Source organism: Adiantum capillus-veneris, chromosome 22 (genome assembly GCF_014529385.1).
Source record: "Adiantum capillus-veneris isolate H3 chromosome 22, ASM1452938v2, whole genome shotgun sequence".
NCBI lineage: Eukaryota > Viridiplantae > Streptophyta > Polypodiopsida > Polypodiales > Pteridaceae > Adiantum > Adiantum capillus-veneris.
Window position 1 is genome coordinate 49,291,345 of NC_140952.1, and position 12,610 is coordinate 49,303,954.

Sequence of the window (12,610 nt, forward strand, 5' to 3'; positions counted from 1 at the left end):
GCCCACCATGTGAGTGCACGGGTTGAGTTTTGGTCATATTTGGTGGAATCCCTACCCCATGCAGAGTAGTGGTGCATTGGGGAGGATTTAAACATGCTTGAGGACCCCTCAGACAGGGTTGGGGGTAGTCATGGTACTGTACATGAGACTGAGTTGGTTGCTTAGGAATGGCTATGTATGACCTTGAGGACCTCGGATGTTCGGCATGCTATTGTACATGGGACTGAGTTGGCTGCTTGGGAACGGCTATGTATGACCTTGAGGACCTCGGATGTTTGGCAACATGCTAGCTTTGCACGGCCCTCACACAGCCTCTCCTTTTCCAGATCCGACCGCAGAGTAGGCAGAGTGAATCTATCCAAGATAGATCGCTTCTATGGCATATGCTAGTGAGCACTTTGTGACCTAGGTTCAATTTGCATTTTGGCAGGGACTACCTTCTCAGACCACGTGCCAGTGATCCTTACTCTAGCTGGCAGACAGCGGAGTGGCAGTGTCATGCTACGCATTCTTGAGAGGATCTTGCTAGATACAGAACTCAGAGAGCAGGTGGCTACGCTATGGACTGAGAGTTTCGATACTCAAGGGGACGTTGCTGTTAGAGTGGCCATGGCGACCCATCACCATTCTCAACTCAGCCTACAAAATTCTTGCAAAGGCTCTGAGTTTGAGAATTCAGCCACTACTTGAGAGCCTCATACCTGAGACTCAAACGGGCTTTGTCAAGGAGCGTAGTATCCTTGACAACATCTTCACCTTTTGGGAGGCGATTGCCCTTGCCCGCCTACGAGGAGAGGATCTTGTGGTGCTCCTCCTCGACTTTGAGAAGGCCTACGACAGAGCTGATTGGGACTTCTTGGAGGGCACTTTGCGTAGAATGGGTTTCTCAGATGCAGGGATCAGAGGGGTGTCTGTTCTCTACAGATGTGCTCACAGTCAGGTTTTGTTAGCAGGAGGTCGAGGGGAACGCTTTATGCTTACACGCTCAGTACGGCAGGGCTGCCCTCTTGCCCCCTTCCTGTTTCTTTTCTATGCAGAGGCGATGTGGCCTCATAGGAGGTTGGTTTGCGGAGCCTACAGCTACCCATTTGGGGAGTGGAGCTTCTCGACACTAAGTTTGTTGATGACTCAGGCTTGTTTTTGGAGGGCTGTGAGGCCAATTTGCACAAGTGTGAGCAGGCTCTGGATGTGTTTTGTTGTGCGTCAGGAGCATTGATCAACTAGCGAAAGACGGTTGCTTTTTGGGTTCCCTCGCTCTCTGTCGGCTTTTCAATACACATGCTCAGCCTAACATAGAGTTGTTCTTGACTTTAAAAATTGGCATGATGGCAGCACTGAAATGCTCACGTAGCATGATGGTGAGCAACATCAAGAGAGAAAGAGTCACGTTTTCACACAAAATCTGAGCTTTCTATGCCTTGTAAACAGCTAAAAGAGTCAAATGGTCCCCCTCTGGCTGGATTTGTTTTCCTCTTTCTTGGTCAGCCTTTGGCTGTTTCTCTCGAGGCCTTTAAAAAATGTTCTGTGCAGATAACATGGCAAGGCAATGATGATTTTTTAACCACTGCAACCAAGGTCCATGTTGGCAAGTAGGATTTTTGATAAGGGTGTTTCCAAAGGAAACTTAGCCATCTTCATTCCCAACTTTGTCGAAAGCCATTCCTCATCCAAGGCTCCTAAACTATAGAGCTGTTCCATGGCTGATATTAGAGCCTGTGGCGGCGGTGGATCCGTAAAACCAAAGGCCAATAAATCATTAATGCCCTGAGCCTTTAACTACATAGTTGTATTTCCAAATCCAAATTTATTCTCTGGATTTCAGGCACAATTGTTGGTAACATTTCATTCCTACATGTGCTCTCCGTGTACAAAGCGATAGCACTTGCCTGGTCCCATCTGCTTGCTCGCCCCACGCTTTGCTTTCCAGACGCTTGAGAAATGGGCCTGATGACAAGTGAAACTAACCCAAGCTTGGGATTATAGACATTTTGCCTAGCAAAACCTGGTTCTGCTACATAGTAGATTCGATCAATGGTTAAAGATGCCTTTGGAACCACCACTTTCCTAGTTCCTGGTGGTGCTGGGTCAAAAGTTCTTGTCTGCATGGGGGGGAATAATTATGGCATTATCGATTCCGACTGCGGACGTGGCATGCAATGATTGGCAATGATGAGATCGCATTCTGGTGGCTGAGTTGGAGACCGTTGATTGGTTGCAAACTGTCAATTTCTCTCTGATCGTTGACCTGTCATGCATCGAGCGGCTCTGCAGGTTTATTCTGCGCAGTAATGCAATCCAGATCAACGGCGAGGATGCAGTGCCCCCCGACCAACGACCTTGACGGTTAGATAAAAGTCCAAAGTGAGAACTTAAAGTGAGAAAGTTGACAAAACTCCTTGTGTGCATCTCCTCAGTAATCCAGTAGAATAGAATCAAGGGATTCATTGTACTCGTCAATAAAATGAATCTGTCTATGATCGTGAATAAAATGCAGACCTTCCACTGCATGCAATTATCTGCACTCGACGTTGAAGTTGCTACTGACAGTGCGGAGCTTGTAGAGCTCTGTGCAATTTCACCAAACGACTAGGTAGGTTAGCATGTAGAGGTTTGTATAGCATGTCGTGGCCACATGTATTGTCTGTCTGTGACAGTCGCTGGATGTGTGCAGTGACAGAAAATCGGTGGTGTGGGTTTGCACAGGCAAAGAGGCTGCAAGGCGGCGTCTCCGCCAGGGGAGCGTGGGCCATTGGCGCCTCCATATGCGCTGCCACTTAAAAAATTCTTGCTTTTTTGTTATCTTGTTTGTTTGTAGATCCCAAATCCATTCTCATGAACAGTTTTCCCGTGGTTAGTACACATTGAAACTAAGGATGCTTCCAATGATGTGTCAACACGTAACCCTTACTTAAAAATGAACTTGGGCAAAGGCATCAATGCATCCATTGCAAAATCAACCTCTCATACCCCATCCCCTTTTGCACCAACACTCTGCAGACATGGAGGAAGAGAGGGACAACTTTAAAGCAACAAGACAAACTAGGAGAGAAAGCTGGGGTGAACTCTACACGACCATGCCACCACCACTGCCTTCCTTTTCTCACCTCACAAATGGAACCTGCTTAATGGGATCTTTGGTGATTTCACTTAATGGACCACCCATCATCACATGAGTACCCTATTGGCTAAGAGTTTAGCTTATCTATCCTGTATGTTAGGCAGGCCTCGAGATTTTATCATTTGTTCCTACTTCTCAACGTGGACTCTGGAGTTTCATATATCTAGGTGGATTTGGGCTCCTCACCCCATGAGCACAAATTTCAAAGCAATCAAATGAAGGGCCATCCATGCTCATGGAAATGTTCCACCTCTCAAAAAATGTGCACAGCTGCTGCAGAACGTGTGAACAGACCCAAAGAATCAATCAACTGGGCATTGGCATACATGTAGTAATGGTTCATTTACTATTAATGGTTTCACACAATCATCGATAGTGATTCTGTCTCTACTTAATGGTCTTTGAACTTACTCCCTCATACTGGGTCGTTTGAACTTCATTCATTAATTTATCACCAAGATTCCATCTGCCTTAACCTTTTCTTAACCTTTTTTGAGCTCCACATCACCCAAGCGATCGTTGGCACGAGCTGTCCTCTCCCACCACTAGCCGTTTTTATCTACTGTCGTATGGCTCTCTGGATTGCCAGCTTGTGCTCATCTTCGCCTTCTGCTGTCCTCCTTCTCCACAGACGCAAGCCGGCGTTCTCTGCTCATCGAGGGGCTCCCACAAAGATTGCTACCAACTTGCGTCTACCCACAGGACATCCTCTCTCTCTCTCTCTCTCTCTCTCTCTCTCTCTCGATAGCATACAACTCTCTCACTCTCTCTCTCTCTCTCTCTCTCCCACCTTCAGACGAACGCACAGCAGACTCGGACCCAGCCTGTCTCATCCCTACGCCTCCGGCTCCTTTCCCTGGCTCAGCTTGGTGCGCCTCGTCGCGACCTCCATTGTGCATGAATCGTCGCCACTTCCGTTCGCCATGCTCACCCGACCTGCCACTGGGATGCCCACAGTAGTTGCGCGATGCTGGAAACATCACCATCACAAAAAAATCTGAATTATTGTCTCTCTCTCTCTCTCCCCAGCCACACACGTGCCTTGTCTGGCCTTTTTCTTCTCCAAGGGATGCAAAAATCTCCATAGATTCCACCAAAAGTAATGAAAACAAAATTGTGGGGACATACTCACTCAAATCGTTCATCTCTCAAGTCTCTCTTCATATGGCCAAATTGCCAATCTTGAGCCTTCTGCGTTAATCGCAAGCATAAGGGGCTCGCGTACTACACTCTTTGATTGTATGCGTGTCTTCTCATTCGGGAGTAGGGGGGCTGTTAATCTCAGCCCTCCCTTCAGGGAGCATTCCTCAGTCTTCCATGCAGACGTGAGTCCACCATCCGCCAACCACTGCGTGACGTATCAGCACGGGGAATAGCATGAGCATGCGACACATCAGCAAGCAGAATCTGCAAGCCACAGTTACGGGCATGTGCATGGGACACAGCAGCAAGCGGAATAGCTGAGCGCGAGCTCTGCTGCTGACAAGTCAGCTCTCGGAATGGGTGATAACGACATGTGAATGAGCCAATGGCCTCCATGTCAGCGCTGGGAATGTTGATGGCGACGCAGGCAGCCTCAAATGCCCTCCACGTAGCATGTTCAGTGATCACACTGCAGCCCCCTCCTCCCGACACTTGACGGTCGCCAGTAGGTTGCCATTGTTATGTGGAAAGGACACTCAGTGTCCGAATTTATGTAACTTGCGCTGACGGTGCAGCTTAAACTGAATGCAATTGAAGATTTCATCTGCCAAGAGGGAGATGCAACCGTCAAGTTGAGCAGCACACCTTTATAAGCTCACACCAACATCAAAGGTGAGGAATCTCCTTCCTCACTCAGGATTGGCTTGCAGTTATTCTACATTTTGGCATTATTTGTAACCCACTTCTCTCGTTAAGTCACTTAGATAAGTCTCACATAACAGACTTTCAATGGGTACTTTGGTCCTTTAACAGAAGATTAATCGTTGTCTCAATATGAGGAGCTTTATTACATCCATATTTAGGCCAGCAAAATAACAAAATTGTTCCTTTTTGTTCCAAATTCTTCATCTAAGAAAACAATTTACGGGCTAGACCCATTAAAGTTTTTTGAAAGTATTTATAGGTGGTAAACAAAAATTTCTACTGTTCGAGACATAGAGAAGCTTGATATTCATAATTTGTTAATTTTATCCGATGAAAGGTTTAAGAGCAGAATGAAGGATGTAAAATGATACTAAGAGTGACGGATTTCTTCCCAGATCTAGAAAGGACAGTTTTATAGTCTTTTACCAGCCTAATATGGTACAGCTCCAACCTGCCCAAATATGATGCTCCAACAGTCCCTCCCTTGGAATTCTGATCTTTACTTTTTTCCCTTTGCAATGGCTCGAATTATAGCACACATGACCTTGAGACAAGGGGCCGTCTCTAGGACGCTCTTTGATGAACACAGCATCTGTGTCCATGAGATCATTTATGTACCTCAAAATCTTGTCGTGGTGGTTCCCTTGTCTTGGCTTCAATCTAGAGCATAGGCTTTGAGGGTGCGGTGCTCATTGGTGTTCGTATAAAAGAGTGGTTTAGTGTATTTTTAGACCCGAATCCTGGCTAGAGTCCGCGCATGTCTTGAAGAAAATTGAGAGAATACAAGTTTTAGTGTAAATACCAGCAAATACTCCAAAATTTAAGCTAAAATCTGGGAAAGTTTAAAGTGTTCCCTTTTTTTCTTTGGTTTAAAGAGTATTTTTGGTGAGTCCCGATGTATGCATAGGGGTGACTTGCTCTAGTAGGATGTCGTGTCACATTTGTTTGAAATAGTCAACCTGTCGGCCTTACCCATTTTGAGCACGGGCTCTAATTAGAGCATCCCATGGGATGACATCATAGAAAGGGAGCTCTAGCATTTGAGTAATTTTGGTAAATGTAGTTCTGTCAATCAATCCATTAAGCAAACCTCGTTTTGTCTGGTGGTGTTGTCTACAGACATTATGCTTATTTAAGGGAGCAAAATGGATTGTTGTGGCTATACATCTAGAAAGGCTTGAGTGAGTGTGACAGCTGATCCATCGGCATATAATCGGCCAAGTGGCTTCCTCCAGGAGTCTCTAGTCATGCTTGGTTGGCATTGTCTTCGAGGTATGTTGGGGCAACACCCACCACACAAAGATCCCTCCAGGGACACTCGTTCGCTACTTGGGCTGCCAGGTTGGCTTGGACTTGTCACCAAAGCAACAAACTGCCCCCCTCCTCCTTGCCATTTGGCGGAAGCTCCACATCTTGCTGGATCTTCTCAAGTTCTTGTATCAGTCAGTTAGAGAGGCTGCTCAGGAACTTTTTGTGGACAGGGAGAGACATGCAGTCGGCTCGGGCCAAAATCTCATGGCAGGTCATCACCTTACCTTGCTCTCAGGGGGGATTGGGTATGATTGATCCAACACGACAGAGTAGAGGCCTCCTTGGGAAGCTCATTGTCATGGGTCTTCTTCCAAGGGAGGAGCCCTGGAAAGAGCTCTTGCTATATAGGATCGGAGGCAGAGTTCCACAGACAAGAGGCCATTGGAGCCAGCTTGCTTTGGTCTTGGGAGCATCTGAGGGGGGACTTGAGCAGCACCAGCCCACATGCATAGAGGAGCGCTCGAGACAGCCCCTTACATGGAACCCTTTGGTTAGTACACAGCGAGGTCACATGGTTGGCAGTAACCCCATGTCTCATGGTAGTCTCATGGTAGAGAGTCCTGGCCGCACCCTTGGAGATTGGTTTAAAGCACTTTCTAAGGAGAGTCAGAGCACCTAGCTATGTGGCATGAGGGGCGTATAGAGCACGTGTCAGGACATCGTCGAGGCTATTCAAGCAGAGTGGCACACTCCTCTCGAGCCGGTGGCTCCCAACTGGATGGAGGCCTTTTCTCGCCTTGAGGTTCTTGTCACAGTACGGGCCTGCCCCGACTTAGGACCTTGCATGTTCTTTGAGGTTCAGTGAGGGTCGACTTCACAGAGTTGCTTCTGAGGCACCTGAGGTAGCAGAGTGTTGCTTTCATCAGTTTCGAGTTGTGGGCAGCAGAGGGAGGATATCTATGCTTGATCCCGACCCGATAAATCTAGAGATTGGACATTGGACTCTGGAGGCTCTGGGCCTGGGAGAGTCACCCTGGTCACGAGTGCAGTGGGACCCTGGGAGTGGTTTTGGCAGGACCCTTTTGTGTCAGGAGATCACCCAGAGATCCCTTCCAGTACACAGCACGTCTGGGGCACCACATTCTGGCTGCTCGGAGAGACCCGCCCTGTTGCAGTAGGCCATTGGTAGAGGAGGGTTTCACACTTGAGTTCTCGGCAGACTTTTGGGAGCGCTTGTGGGACAGCAGACAACCGAGGAGAGTCACCATGTTCCAATGGCTTGTCGCTCATCGAGCTACCGCAGTGGGAAGTTGGTTGGTCTACAGTGACCTTCCGGCGGGCTGTGCCGTGTGTGACCACCATAGTCACAAGGGGACACCCATTTTTGGGCTTCCTGTCCCCATTTTTCAGTCCCCACTTGCCGCCCCGCCCTCTTTTTCACACTAAAAATCCATTGGAGCCCTGTCCCCCATCCCCACTCCTCGAGACGCGTCTCTTGTGACTATGGTGACCACTCAACTGAGTCACAGAGACATTGTCTATGGGACTGCCCCACGGCGCAACAGGTTTGGCTTCGGATTCTACGGCTGATGCCAGCCTTGTCGTCAGCTAGTGAGTACACTTGGGGTGCTGTTGCTTGGTCCACCCTCACAGGGCCAGCACTTCGTTTTGAGCTGTCCTCGGCTAGTAGGATGATTGTGATTCAGGAGGGCCGGCCTGTCACAGAGCTTACGCTTCAGGGGTGGAGCAGTGATAGAGAGCTTTCCTGGGAGCCGATTTGCAGCCTGACTCTGGTTTATATGGAGAGCAACAACAAATGACAATGCTTGATTCCCTTCCAAAGATTCGGAATCGTCCTTGGGAAGATCCCATGCCAAAAACACGAGAGCAGCATCTCGCTCAAGAATTTTGTGGAGTAGGGCTCTGTGCCCATGACATGCCAGAGTGGAAGAGAATGCATTTGGTAAGGCACCTACATTTGGCCAGCGGTCAAAGCTATCAATACCGTAGCAAGACAAAGCCTTTCCATTTACAAGCTAAAAATGAGTTGGTTAAGAGTAGTCCATGAGAACCAGGTTTTAGTTGTGTTGGAGAAACTGGTCCAAGGAAAATAACACAAGTTACACAGTACCTAGTAGAAGCAGGGTACACAACAAAATGGAAGATTGGTTGCACACAACCTCAAAGAGTGGCCGCAGTGTCCGTAGCCAAAAGGGTTGCTGAAGAATTTGATTGCAAGCTTGGTGAAGAGGTTTGTTACGGGATTAGGTTTGAGGATTATAGGGGCCTTGAGACACAATACTTTGGAGAGAAGAGCTTGTGGATAGCCAGCTCTCAGCATATTCTGTTATCGTGCTTAATGAAGCACATGAAAGAACAATACAAACTGATGTCCTCTTTGGGCTGTTGAAGGACCCAGTAATGCTGTTAAAAGATTTGCGTTTTATAGTCACCTCAGCTACACGTGATGCTGAGAAGTTTTTTGGATATTTTATTTTTCTAAGAACTTTTTCTGTCGAGATTCTGTATGCAAAGCAACCATACAGTGACTATCTATATGCTGCACTTATTACTGTTATGCAGATACTTTTAACGGAGCTAGAAGTTGATATCTCTCTTTTTGAGAGGAGAGGAAGAAATTGATATAGCGTGCAAGATCGTGTATAAGAGAATCAAGGGGTTGGGTTCCAATGTTCCAAAGATCAATCATTTGAAGCCAAGTCAGCGAACGGAATACCTACCTCCTCCTGGAGTCCTCCAATTAGTGCAAGCCAAATCAGCGTACGTAATAAACTTCTACAAAAAAAAAAAATCTTGCTGCTCCAGCTGCTCTCGAGTCTCGCCTACTCCCCTGCTCTCGCCTTGTCAAAACACATTGCATGAACTGTCGTACACTATCACACGCAACTGCACAATGCAGGCAACACTCGCTCGGCCCCCCTCCCAGCGACCTTGACGGTCGGGAATGGTCATTTACTGACCATTCCCATAATATTGACTCCCACCATGGCTCCCGGCCTCCGCCGGTCACCATAGGGTCGTCAATATTATGCGGAATAGTCAGTAAATGACCATTCCCTACCCCTTCTTTCACACGTGATACATGATTTCTCTCATAAGAGAAGTTCTGAGTTTTATTTTTTCGATAATCAGAAAAACTATTCTCATGTTAGAAAGGATTTCTCATAATTTATCTTACATGCGAAATTTTTCTCACATATGAATGTATAACCGTCCACACATCTTCATTGTTCCAATGTGAGCAATTTTCTCCTATGATAATTTCATATGTGAGTCTCCATATTTCCAACCTCGGAAATTTTCACATAAGCAATTTTTTATCAATTAGACCTTATGTCTCCAATGTGTGAAGTTTTCAAATATATGAATTTTCAATCACAAGACTCCATGCTTCCAAAGTGCTATTCACATATAAGAAACATATGAGCGTATTCATGCCCTTCTCATTACCTCTAGTCTCACCCCAAGAAACCATTCCTATAAAGCTATTTCAAAGCAGTTTTACATTGAAAAAATGCACACGACTATTATACATTTACTTGCATCAATTAGCAATGTGACAAGCATGCCCAAAATGCATACATACATATTTGCGCCACATTAACATTGTCCAACCCTCTCCTGTAAAATCCACATAGAATGTACACAACATTTGCTATTCATGAAAACTGTAAATTTGAACCATGCAAGGAATCACTTCTTACTTCTATAAAAAGAGGTATGTTAGTGTGGGTATCCATCCATGGTAGTGACCCCTCAACCATGCCATAAATTGATACCTCCACGAGCATCAACGGTACTGATATTCTCAAGAGCGTGGACAACAACAAACTTGTTGCAATAAAAATATTGCCACGATCAAGCTGGCTGACTAAGATAGATCATCAAATTCATGTAATAGATGGGGTACATCAACCAACATCAGTTATGATTTTGAGAACCAAAGTCATCCAACAGATGGTTTAGATAGATGGTCAAAGTCGACCGTAAGGCAAAAGAGCATTTGAAATAGCATGTATTGATTGTCCCATGAGGAAATACTTGTACCACTAAGCAACCGAAACATAATTCAACTAAACTAGAAAAGGGCATCGCATTCTTGAATAACTATCTCTTGGAAACAAAGCTTGACATTTTCCAAAACTTGAAAGAGTGTAATGAGAGAGTCACCTTAATTTCATTTGATAGGCCCTAACTACAACATTCTAGGTTGCAAATATGAGAAACACCTAAAAACTTGTGTTAAGCACTCACCAAAAGAAGTAGCTCATAGGAATTTCATTTCAAATGAAAAATTTACTTTTTTTCCTAAAGAAGAGCATCATAAAACTAAAGCATTGAGCTTGTAAATCTCATCAAAAGAGAAGTTTTCAAATAGTTTTCTCTTGGTTACATCGATCTCAATATGCACGGCTATCATAAGCTCAAATAACAATAAGCCAACAAAAAACATTGTAGCATAGTTATACACAAAGGGCATGACCCATTTATTAAACTTCAATAGCTAAAGATAATCTTGGGTCCCGATATCACTTGTAGCTTTGAATGAACTTCAAATAGCTCCAGCTCCTATTAAAACAACAATTTCACATATAAGTATGGTTAGCGAGTTGGTACTAGATATAATAAAAATAAATCAAAAGTGTGGTAATTTTTTTATTGCAAGGAGAGAAATACAAAATGCCAGTTAAATTAAGCAATGACTTCATTACAAATCAAACATATTATACTACATACTTAACGATGTACATAAAGAAATTAAAACATCACACCTTGCATGACCTTGTAAAAAGAAATTAAAACATCACACCTTGCATGACCTTGTAAACGTGTTTCCAATCCACCCAAGCTTGTCCAAGATGTTCACCAACCCAAGCTAGAAGAGCCCTTTTGCGTTCAATGTCCACCTCCCTCACAAAAGCATTACCATTTGACGTTTCAGAGTACCTTGCAAGAACAAGATCTCCTCTCTCGAGCCATGGGGGGATGCAACCCACCTTTCCTGGAAGTAATAGTCTTTGGCGAACTTCTGAGCCACTTGTCTCGTAGAGTATCTCTTTGTCGTAGCTCGAAGTAGGAAGCCAAAAACAATTATGCTGAATACAATTGATGGGCTCAACTATAAGTTCACAATTTCGTCTTTCACTTCTCTGAATGACATGCATTCCAGTAATCTCATCACGATAATCAATGCTATCTAGTAGGCACTCTATAATTTCTTTAAACACCCGCGCGACATAACCTCTTGTCCTTCACTCTCACTACTGCTTCGAAGAACAACTACAAACTCACCAATCATGTATTTTACGTTATTCAGAAATATCTTAGAATAAAAAAAAGCACTTGTTTGAATTTGATCAAGAGTGAATAAATGTCCATCTTTTCGTGCCCAAAAGTCTATCAGCCCTTTCTTTTCTGTGGCATTAAGATCCAAAGGCTTTGGTCTCTTAGCCCCAACAAGTACTCCTTTTCTCATGATCATACTTTGACATGGACATGAAGGAGCACGAAGACAAGAATCCCACACTTCATTAGCCTTCTGCTCTGAAATAAAAGGCCTCAACGCTATGTAGAGCACAATCATGAGAAGGCAAGATGATTTAACGGTTTTTTGAAGCTTAATGTTTTTTCTTATAATAGAATTTCACATTGTGAAATAAAACAAGTTTGTGCTCCTTGTTGCCATCAAAACAGGAAAACAAAGTGGAGGTTCAAAAGAAGAGTAGAAAAGACAAGACCATAGCCAAGTGTAAGGTAATTTCCCTAACATCTCTTCATGAATATGTTTTTAATAGCTTTTCTCATGCCAAAAATTTTGTGTTCAGAGGAGGTAATTGAGCTGGTTGAGATGGATGTTGAGGAGATGGAGGCCATGGCTGTGGAGGCAATGGGTTTGATTGACATTGATGAGATGTATGGCCACTTATGGCCTTGCATAAAAGAATTAAAAGGATTGAATAAGCCAATATTTAGGGAGTGCTCAAGTACTTTAGACCCCACATATCTTCTCCGTTGTTATGTTACATGGGTGCTTTCTACTAGTACCACATGAATCCAGCTTGAACATCAATTGTTTTCCACATTGTAAAATCTTTTTGTGCTATCTATTGTTGTAATGCAATAACTTACTTCTTTATAAGTTCAATTTATTAAAATAGAGTGTTTATTTTTGTTGGTATGTCGATTTGTGACAATATGAAGCTAGGACACTCAAAATGCAATGTTGAGTTGGTTGTTATCCAATACATCATGCTAAGTATAAAGGGTGTATCGTTATGTCCTAAGGTAAATCCATTGTCATGCTAAGCGGTTGGTAGTAATACATCAATGTTTTTGGTAAAAATATGAATTGTATATTTTTTTATATTGAGA

General features: G+C 44.4%; 2 pseudogenes; both read right to left on the bottom strand.

Annotated features, from left to right (window-relative positions):
• Window positions 1–1,282: 1,282 nt before the first annotated feature.
• LOC147429314 (putative pre-mRNA-splicing factor ATP-dependent RNA helicase DEAH5 pseudogene) lies at window positions 1,283–2,105 on the bottom strand (annotated as a pseudogene).
• Window positions 2,106–11,034: 8,929 nt separating this feature from the next.
• Window positions 11,035–11,822, bottom strand: LOC147429315 (uncharacterized; annotated as a pseudogene).
• Between the last annotated feature and the right edge of the window lie 788 nt (window positions 11,823–12,610).